General features: G+C 43.3%; 1 non-coding gene across 1 annotated transcript; it reads right to left on the bottom strand.

The window, feature by feature from the left end:
* Nucleotides 1–3,131: 3,131 nt before the first annotated feature.
* On the bottom strand, nucleotides 3,132–3,238 carry LOC120276623. The gene has a single exon (XR_005541334.1). It is a non-coding gene; the product is annotated as a small nucleolar RNA R71 (small nucleolar RNA).
* Nucleotides 3,239–10,440: the final 7,202 nt, after the last annotated feature.

Raw genomic sequence — 10,440 nt, 5'->3', positions numbered from 1 at the left:
ACTTCACGCCTCCACCCTTATGATGTGTTATCACCTGGGAGGAAGAAAGAGGGGGTGAGTAACTAGGTTACTCAGTGAGGAGTTAAACATGGGACTATAGCTCAATCATGATCAATTGAAAGTAAAATGCTATAAACATGTTTCAATTCTCAATAAGAACAGAAATAATCTAAAGAACAAATATAACATAAGATTATAGGCTTTCTCAATCAAATGCAAAATGAAATCCCTTAGAAATTATCGAGAAATCCATACAATTATGGAATCCAATTTCAAACTTTCTTTTCGATAGCTTCAAATGTCAAAGGCTTACAAACAAATAAATCAACAAATCACAAAAATCAGTAGTATCCAAATTGGCCTTGAAAATCTTCCATCACTAACTGTGGCCTCGGTTAGGTCTGGAGCCACTAAGATGCACCTAACTTGGCATGAGCTGTTGGGAAGTCCGTGTGGTGACTCCAAACAACCCAACTATATTCAAGTCAGGGCTCTACGCTCCCACCTGAAATGGCATCACCGGTTTGACGGTTTTTCATGCCACCTCTAAACAGGTCGGCCTGTGGAAACCATCCACTTCTTACCGCAGTAAGTACTGGAGCTGGGCTCCCATGTGATAAATGCTTGTGTGATAAGAATACTAAGTGTTCTTTCCTTATGATGAGCATTACTTTTATCGGGTTTTAACGCTAATATGTGTGTATTTATGTTACTTTCATGCAGATAGGGTTGTGAGGCCGAATATTAGAGAAAGAAGCCAATGTGGATCGTAAATGCACCATTTGGAGGAAATCTTGAGAAGGTACAAACGTGAAGACATAAGTCGGGTTCGAAATGCGGGAATATGTGCCAACCTTCTCGTATTCAAGTTAGCACAACAATTTGGAGAAGCACAAGGGCAGTCACATTCAAGCATTCCGGCTTGTGCATGTATAGCAAGATCTCCACCAACATGTCCGTTATTGAAGAAGCAAAGTGACCTACGACGTAAACGTGTGGCCGTTTACGTTACCCCAATGAAAGCATGGATTCGGTAGTGTTTATGGCAGTACTGTAGTTGGGCATTGTAGCTAAACATTGCAGCAGGTACTGTTCATTACCGGCCAAAGAAGGATGAAAACAGTGAATCCACACGAGCGTGTGAAAATTTCACACGCCCATGCAAAAAATCCACTGGGGCATCCACATGGGCATGTGGATTCCCGATTCCAGGCCGATTTCAGCCCGATTTCAAAATTATTTTCTCCATCTTTTCCCTAACTTGAGAGAGGGCGGCGGCTAGGGTTTTGAGAGGTATTGGCTAGGGATTGGGAGAGGTTCTATAGCTCCAACATCACGCTCTGTTTAGAAGAAGGTTAGTGGGAGAGCTTTTGTCGGCACCGATCCGGCGAGGCATATCCTAGGCCAGACAAAGGGACCCTTGGACGAGTAGAGGACTCTCAACAAGACCATCGCCACGACTATCTAGGGGGTTTTCTATGGATTATTTGCCTTTAAATTTGATTTCATTGATTGTAATTAGCTCCATGGAGAGCTAAACCCCCTAGTGGGTACTTGGGTATTTGTGAACCCTAGGATGTATTCGTTTCATTGAACCTCTTTATTATTCTTTCAATTAATTGATGTTTTATTTTAGTTCCAATCTTGAATGCTTTATTGTATGAATACTCCCTTAGAGTGACACTAGGGTTGAGAGTTCTTGTTGGTAACCCTTGTGAGTGAGTGACACACCACGAGAGTTAGACAAATATAGATTGGAGAGGGTTGAGAGGGTGATTAGAGAGGTAGCGGAGCGTCTCCTTTCCCCTCCAGTGTGATTTACTCTAACTCCATTTCCTCAAGTTCTTTACGGTCATAGTAGAGTGAACGGGCTAAAGGATGACCTTCCGCTGTGGCTTAGTTGCGGGTGCAACGGAGTGAAGCGTTGAAGTGATTTTAACACCTAGGGCTTAATTGTGGCTAGGGACCTTCCACGTGGACCAAAGAGTTAGGTCTACATCTAGGAAGAGAATTTATCACTTGGAATCCCTAGAACTCATTGCAATTCTATACAAGTGCGAGGTTATTCAATTTCTCCTCCGGTACATGTATAGAGTTAGGCATGGTTGACTTTAGATTTGGGACCATATATTTTAGGATCTCCACGACTCATTATTACATCAGTTAGAAAGTATAATAGAGGGTTCTTGCACTTGAAATGATTGTCCTAGGCAGAACAATATCCAGGTATCCCATTTATATCGATTGCCTTACCTTCTCTTTTACTTGTGCTTTCTCTCTTGTTCTTTTACTTTTGTTATTTCACATCTTGTCACACATATCACTATTCATCTTTCACTTAGTTAAGAAACGATTTAAGTGTATTTATTCCCTACTCCCTGTGGATACGATACCCCACTCACCTGGGATTTATTACTTCGACACCCGTTCACTTGCCGGACATATGCAAATGGCGTTGTCAAGTTTTTGGCGCCATTCCCGGGGAGTAAGCGTTTAGAGATACTTTGCACTTTGTTTTCTTAGCTATTCATTCATTCATTCTAGTTTATTTCTTCTTATTCTATCATCGTTCAGATTTCTTTTTTTTCTTTTCGGTGCAGCTCCAGGTTATGACCCAAGGAAACACTTCAATATTGATTGAAGGAGACCCTGAGCTTGAACATACACTTTGAAGAAAAGGGAAAGAACCTATGCAAGAACTGTCTAATCTAGCTGATTTGGAAGTAGAAAAATTTGAAAACATGGCAGAACAGAATGAGCAACAGCGAACATTATCCGATTATGCCAGACCTTCAGTATTGGGGACACATTCGAGTATTGTGTATCCCTCGATTATAGCTCAGAACTTTGAGCTAAAGCTGGCATTCATCCACATGTTACAACAATCCACACAGTTCAATAGTTTGGCCGATGAGGATCCAAACAGTCATATAGAGAACTTTCTCGAGGTGTGTGATATGCTTATGATAAACAGGGTGACAGATGATGCCATCAAGTTGAGAGCCTTCCCATTTTATTTAAAGGGGAGAGCGAAGTAGTGGCTATACTCATTACCTAGAGCATCGATTACCACATGGGAAGAGATGGTAGAAGCTTTTCTGGCCCGTTATTTTCCTCCCGGAAAATCTGCAAAGCTTAGGAATGAGATTTCGTCCATTGTACAGTCAGAATTGGAGTCTCTATTTGAGACGTGGGAAAGGTTCAAGGAGCTCCTAAGAAAGTGCCCGCAACACGGATTCCTGGAGTGGATGATTGTTCAGACTTTTACAACAGGTTGAATCCGAGTACAAGGCAACTCTTCGATGCTGCAGTAGGAGGTACCTTAGGTAGCAAGACCCCCGGTGAGGCCCATCAATTAATTGAAGAAATGAGGTTAAATAGCTACCAATGGAATGCTATGGAGAAGAAAAAGGTGGCCGGGCTCCATGAGATAGATGTAGTAACTTCATTGGCGGCTCAAGTGGAATCATTGAGTAAGAAGTTAGATCTTCTAACTTCAAATAGAGTGGCGGCCGTGACTATTTGCACCAGGTGTGGTGGAGGACATGCTCCCTCCGATTGCCCGATCTCTATTGGTGATGCATCTTCGGTTGAGAATGTCGATTTTGTGGGTAATGCATTGAGGAACCAAGGGAATCTATATAGTAATACCTAAAATCCGGGTTGGAAGAATCATCCCAATATTTTGTGGAGCAACCAAGGTCTATGAAAGGCCATGGGGCCACCAGGTTTCAAACAACAACAAGCCCGAAACATGGAAAACTGAGTTTCAGGTTTGGAGACCCGAATGACCGATTTGGAGAAGGCCTTGACTAGGTTTGTGCAATCGTCAGATACAAGGTTTCAATCAGTCGAGGCTACACTTTGCAACTACACCGCCGCTTTGCACAATCGTGAAAGTCAAGTGGGGCAGATTGCGAAGTCTATTGGAAAAGCCATAAGGAAGCTTGCTGAGTAATACCGAGATGAATCCTAGAGAGCATGTGAAGGCGATCACTTTAAGAAGTGATTGTGAGGTTGAAGGTAGGCTTCCGAGTGAGAGGACCAATGAATACGCACCCGAGGTTATAAAGGTTGAGGAGGGAGAAAGCAAAGAGAAAAAGGTGGTACCCCTACCTTTTAAGCCAATAATCCCTTATCCTTCTAGATTGAATAATGACCAAGGGGATGAACAATACAAGAAGTTCCCAAGTTTGTTCAAGCAACTTTACATTAATATTCCTTTCATTGAGGCATTGGCCCAAATGCCTAAGTATGCAAAATTCTTAAAGGACTTATTGACTAACAAGAGGAAGTTAGAGGAGAGTGCTTCGGTGATCTTAGATGCTTCTTACTTGGCGGTGTTGTAAAAGAACATGCGGAACAAGAAGAAAGACCTGGGAAGCTTCATCATTCAGTGTAATATTGGCAATTTGGGTGAAGAAATGACATTGGCGGACTCAGGGGCCAGTATCAATGTTATGCCATACATTTTATTTCAGAAGCTAGGCTTGGGCGAGCCTAGACCCACTCAGATTACTTTGCAATTGGCGCATCAAACTGTGAGACATCCGAGGGGTATCATCGAATATGTGCTTATCAAGGTGGACAAGTACATTTTTCCTGTAGATTTTGTGGTGCTAGACGTCGATAAGGATGCGAATGTACCTTTGATACTTGGGAGACCATTCTTGTGGACTTCCAAGGCATTGATTAACATGGACGGCGGGGAGCTAACATTGAGAGATGGAGATGACAAGCTCATATACCGCCTTGCTGAAGCCATGTGGCATTCTCTTGATTTCGATGATGCTTTGTATTTTCTAGACACTATTGATGAGATTGTTGATGAATACATGTAGGAAATGTTCAATCTGGACCCGTACGAGGGTTTGTTTGACCAAGAGGTGGAAAATGAAGAAGTTATGATGCTTAGTTCGACTGAAGAATTACCATCTACTCCGGGGATCTTGAAGAAGATGCTCCAGAAGATGAAGAGGGTGAGGAGATGCCACCGGAAACGCTCCAAGGCTGTTGGAGACGCGCATAAATCGAACAAAGTGGATGCACCATTGCCAGGTGGTCCTAAGCCTGATAATTCACCCTCTACCTTCAAGAGGCTTTGCTCTTCATGCTTTCAAGCTATGGGTAATAGGGCAACCTTCATCTATGAACCCCCGTGAGGTAAGATAAGGTACGTCAAGCTTAGTGACGTAAAACAAGCATTTCTTAGGAGTCAACCCAAGTGTTTACTATTTTCTTAGTTAGTAGTTTAGTGTTTGCGCGAATAAAGTGTTGAGTGTTGGTGTCTTGATTTTTAGATGCTTTTGCTGTGGTTTTTAATGTCATCGTGTGTTTTCATGTGGATTTGGCAAAGTTTTGGTCTCTTGAGCTAGTTTCTCATGTTTTTCACTAGCATAACTTGCATAGTAGGGCAGGCTCAGAGTGTGTAAACATGTTCAGGAATTTTCTGCAGATCCTGCAGAGTTTTTAAGGCATCTAGAGAAAACGCACGGCCGTGTGAAATTTCCGCATGCCCATGGATTTGTACTGCAAGCTCATTCAGAGAAGACACAGGGGCGTGGAAATGCCCCTGTGATCGACCCTGTGATGGTCCACGCCCATGCGTAATTTCCACACGGGCGTGCGGCTTCCTGCAGAGACTTAGCAAATTATCCCGAAAGCACACAGGGGCATGGGCTCACCCCTGTGGGCGAACCTGTGACAAATGCAAGGGCATGGGTATTTTCCGCACGCCCGTGTGGATCTCTACAGAAGAGCTCTCTCTATCAAGAGAAGACACAGGGGCGTGCGCTTGCCCTTGTGTGTGTCGCTTGTGAATGTCCACGCCCGTGCGGCACGAGCATGCGGAACACTTAGCGATTTTTCTCAGTTGGACAGAGAAGCCACAGGGGCGTACGGGTGCCTTGTGGGTCGGGCGCACGGGCGTGGGTATTTTCCGCACGCCCGTGTGGTTGCGTTTTGAGAGATTGAGTGTTATCCTGATAGCGCACAGGAGCGTGCGTCTGCCCCTGTGAAGCTTTCTTATGGAGGCGCACGGCGTGGGTAATTTCTACACGCCCGTGCGGATGTACAGAATGCCAAGAGGCGCGAGTTCCTTTTAAAGGATCACCGTTCCTCTTCATCCTAACATTCTCTATTCATCTGAGAGCACTCTCACATCATTTCCCTACCTCGCATTGCCGATTTGGAAGGATTTTTACTTGGTTTTCTGAACAATTCAAGGTTTTCAATCTCAACTCGTCGGTAAGCCATATATTTTGTTTTCTTTACCAATTCTTGATTTTAATCGATGAAACTAGTTAATAATGCTTTGTTTCTACAATTAGAATGATTTTGCATGTTTAGAACGAAGTTAGAAGCGATTTAATAGTGTATTTTTGGATTTTTGAGGCGCGGCCATGCGTTTTTCATGCCCCGTGGATCCACACGAGCGTGCGGAAATTCCACACGACCGTGTGGATTTCAGCAGCATTACTTAATTAACTAGTTTGATCAATTTTCTTTCAACTTTTATAGATTATGGCACCTCAGTCAAAGAAGCAGGCCGAGAAACGGCCGCGTGAGTCGTTCCCCGAGTCCGAGAGCATGAGATTCACTATACCTGAGCATCAGGCTCATTTTGAGCGTCTGTCGAGACTTCGGTTTAGACTGACTCAATTCCTAGACACGAGCATATTGAGAGATTTACAGCAGGGAGATGAGTTCGAAGATAAGGCCGAGGATCTCATTTCGGTGGGTAGATGGAGGTAGTTATTGTTGACTAGGGAGCCAGCCATTTGCGAGCTTACACTTGAGGTCTTATCATCATTCGAGTTCGAAAGATCTTATACTAAATTCGACAGCCTCGACGTCGTTCAGTTCAGAGCATTGGGACATTACCATAGCATGAGCATCACTCAGTTTTTAGTTCGTCTTGCCTTGTACGAGGAGGCATTTAGAGACATTGAGGAGTATTCCCAGTTACCGACAGATTACCCTGGAGCACTGACCCCGCAGAGAGCTTACCGGGCGTTGTGTGGTCAAGGTCAGTACGGGCCGGGGGTGTCCAAGGCCACGTGCCATTCCCGAGCTGCCTACGGATTTTACACGTTATTCTGAGTAGGTTAGTGAATGGCCGTGGTGATAGCACTGGCGTTCTGAGCTGACAGGAGCTTCTGTACTTGTATTCAATGGTGCAGCACATACCGATTCATCTAGGGCACATCACCAAAAAGTACATTCGACATCAAGGACAGTATGCTAGATTGGGAGTTATAATCTCGGGCCCCTACATACGAGACTAGTTTTGGGTATGGGTCTCTCAGACACGATTCGCGGGGACGAGAAGATGAGTACACCTGCACCCTTGAGCCTGGAGACGATGAGATTGATGGGTATGGTCCAGAGGGTTCGAAAGGAAGTTTATACTTTGGTTCTACCAGCTCCAGAGATAGCTGAGCATGAGGGTGATGATGCCGATGCTTCTCAGCCTGCTCTCGAGCCTCAGCCAGCACCGATGGAGACCGAGGCACCTTCGATGGCAGAGAGCCCATCCCCAGTACGCATGTTTTCACCATCTCGAGCCCATGATCGCTTTGAGAGGCTCGAGAGTGCTGTGGGGGTGCTAAGGATAGAGGTTGCTGAGGTCTGAGCAGAGATTCTTGAGATTCGGGCTGCGTAGGCCGCACAGTATACAGAGCTCATGGCACGTTTCGACACGTTACAGCAGATTTTAGAGCGAGACGTCACCTTGTCATTTGTCTTACGTCCGAGGACTCCTTAGGCCCCTCCGGCATCACCATCACCATCTCCACCAGCATCCTTTGATCTAGCACCCGCAACAGGAGAGGAGCCAGAGCGTGGCACTGACACTTGATTTATTTTGTTTACGTTGTTTTTATTTCGTTTTGCATTTTATTTTGGACTTGTTTACTCAGAAAGGACTTTCCTTCTGAGTTTATTTTCGTTTTGTTGTCTCGAGTTGTATTCATTGCCTTCTCTTTTATATACTCGAGTTGTTTTTGTTTTATTGAGCTTCACTGAACCCCCTCTTGTATGCGCGCAGATGGTCTTGTCATCATGGGAATTGAGACTTGTCATGGGCACGGCCAATGGTGCTTCGGCACTTGGCCGTGTGTGCTTCACAACCCGTTGGAACATCACTCCCAAGTATTTAGCTCCATCAAATGCAACACTAGGAGTCAGGGGAGTATTGTTTTAATTGCTTCTCCCACATTTGTTCTTGATTGATATACATTATGAGTGAGCTTGCATGTGTACATTAGGGATAATGTACAACTTAAGTGTGAGGGGGAGTTTCATAGTGCACACATCTCTTTTACATTAATTTTGATTGATATACATGCTCACATAGCCAATGGCGGTTCACCTTAGTTGCAATGAATATATTCTTGCGTTTAGGAGAAATTTTAACATTGAATGTCTTCATGCTCAAGTTTTTGCTTGAATTTGTCAGAATTTTTGCCCGATTGACACTTGTTGCACTACTCACTCTTTAAACTCTTTTGGAAACTCATGTTCGACGTTAAAGGGACAAATTATTGTTGTTTATTTTGTCATTTGTGAAAAAAAAAATAATTTTATTGTCTAGTTGAGCTTGTTAGGTGGAAAGAGCTACTGTCTATGAAGTATGAAGCTACTCTCACAAGTCAGATACTAGTTATGCCCTAATGAGAGAAAGAGCTATCTCATAGGATTGGTGAAAGATACAGATCTGGTAGAAAGAGCTACCACCTCGAAAGTGTGAAAGGCACGTTAGCGGCCGCTTTGGAAATGGCTACCTTAGAGGATGTGTGAAGCTACTACTATCTTTAAAATTTTGTTACTATTTGTAGATAAATAAGTCCCTTGTACTGAGAACTTTGAGGAGTATACTTTGGTTTATTTTTAGTGAGTTTACACACTTACACGATTTCGGGTTTGTTGTCCTTTTTTATTCAAGTTTTTAGCTAGAGTATTGATTTTTCGTATTTAGTGTTAAAGCTTCTCTTGTAGAATGCTCTCTTTGTATGCTTTAGTGAACCTAAGGCCAAGCACTTCTAATATTTCCTTCATCCATGCACATAATGTTTAAATTTTTGCTTGAGGATAAGCAAAAGCTTAAGTGTGGCAGAGTTTGATAAAAGCTTGTGTGATAAGAATACAAAGTGTTCTTTCCTTATGATGAGCATTACTTTTATCGGGTTTTAATGCTAATATGTGTGAATTTATGTTACTTTCATGCAGATAGGGTTGTGAGGCCGAATATTAAAGGAAGAAGCCAATGTGGATCGCAAATGCACCATTTGGAGGAAATCTTGAGAAGGTTCAAACGCGAAGACATAAGACGGGTTCGAAATGCGGGAATGTGTGCCAACCTCCTCGTATTCAAGTTAGCACAACGATTTGGAGGGGCACAAGGGCAGTCACATTCAAGCATTTCTACTTGTGCATGTATAGCAAGATCTCCACCACCATGTCCGTTATTGAAGAAACAAAGCGATCTACGACGTAAACGTGTGCCCGTTTACGTTACCTCGATGAAAGCATGGATTCGGGAGTGTTTCGGGCCGGCATTGTAGCATGGCACTGTAGGAAAAATTGCAGCAGGTACTGTTCACAACCGGCCAAAGAAGGATGAAAACAGTGAATCCACACGAGCATGTGTAAATTTCACACGCCCGTGCGAAAAATTCACTGGGTAGTCCATATGGGCATGTGGATTCCCGATTTAAGGCGGGTTTCAGCCTTGATATCAGAATTCTTTTCTCCATCTTTTCCCCAACTTGAGAGAGGGCGCCGGCTAGGGTTTTGAGAGGTATTGGCTAGGGATTGGGAGAGGTTCTACAGCTCCAACATCGCACTCCGTTTAGAAGAAGGTCATTCAATTTCTCCTCCGGGATATGTATAGAGTTGGGCATGGTTGATCTTAGATTTGGGTCCATGTATTTAAGGATCTCCACGACTCATTATTGAATTACTTAGAAAGTATAATACAAGGTTCTTTCACTTGAAACGATTGTCCTAGGCGGAACAATATCAGGATACCCCATTTATATCGATTGCCTTACCTTCTCCTTTACTTGTGCTCTCTCTCTTGTTATTTTACTTTTGTTATTTCACATCTTGTCACACATATCACTATTCATCTTTCACTTAGTTAAGAAATAATTTAAGTGTTTTTATTCCCTACTCCCTGTGGATATGATACCCCACTCACATGGGATTTATTACTTCGACACCCGTGCACTTACGGGACATACGCAAGGGGCGTTGTCACCATGTCACCATCAAAATATTTAAATAATAATCCATCCCGTAGGCTCAGTATACACCAACATGATAACATGATTCCCATTTAAGAGATCACAAGTATTCATAATTTTAAATCTCACTCCAAGAGTGAATAGCTTGGCTATAACGTTTGCCATGAAATCCTTTTTATCAAGAACATCATAC

This window comes from Dioscorea cayenensis, chromosome 14 (assembly GCF_009730915.1).
Source record: "Dioscorea cayenensis subsp. rotundata cultivar TDr96_F1 chromosome 14, TDr96_F1_v2_PseudoChromosome.rev07_lg8_w22 25.fasta, whole genome shotgun sequence".
Lineage (NCBI taxonomy): Eukaryota > Viridiplantae > Streptophyta > Magnoliopsida > Dioscoreales > Dioscoreaceae > Dioscorea > Dioscorea cayenensis.
Note: the sequence above shows the minus strand (reverse complement) of the source record. Positions and strands in the feature narration are given on the sequence as shown.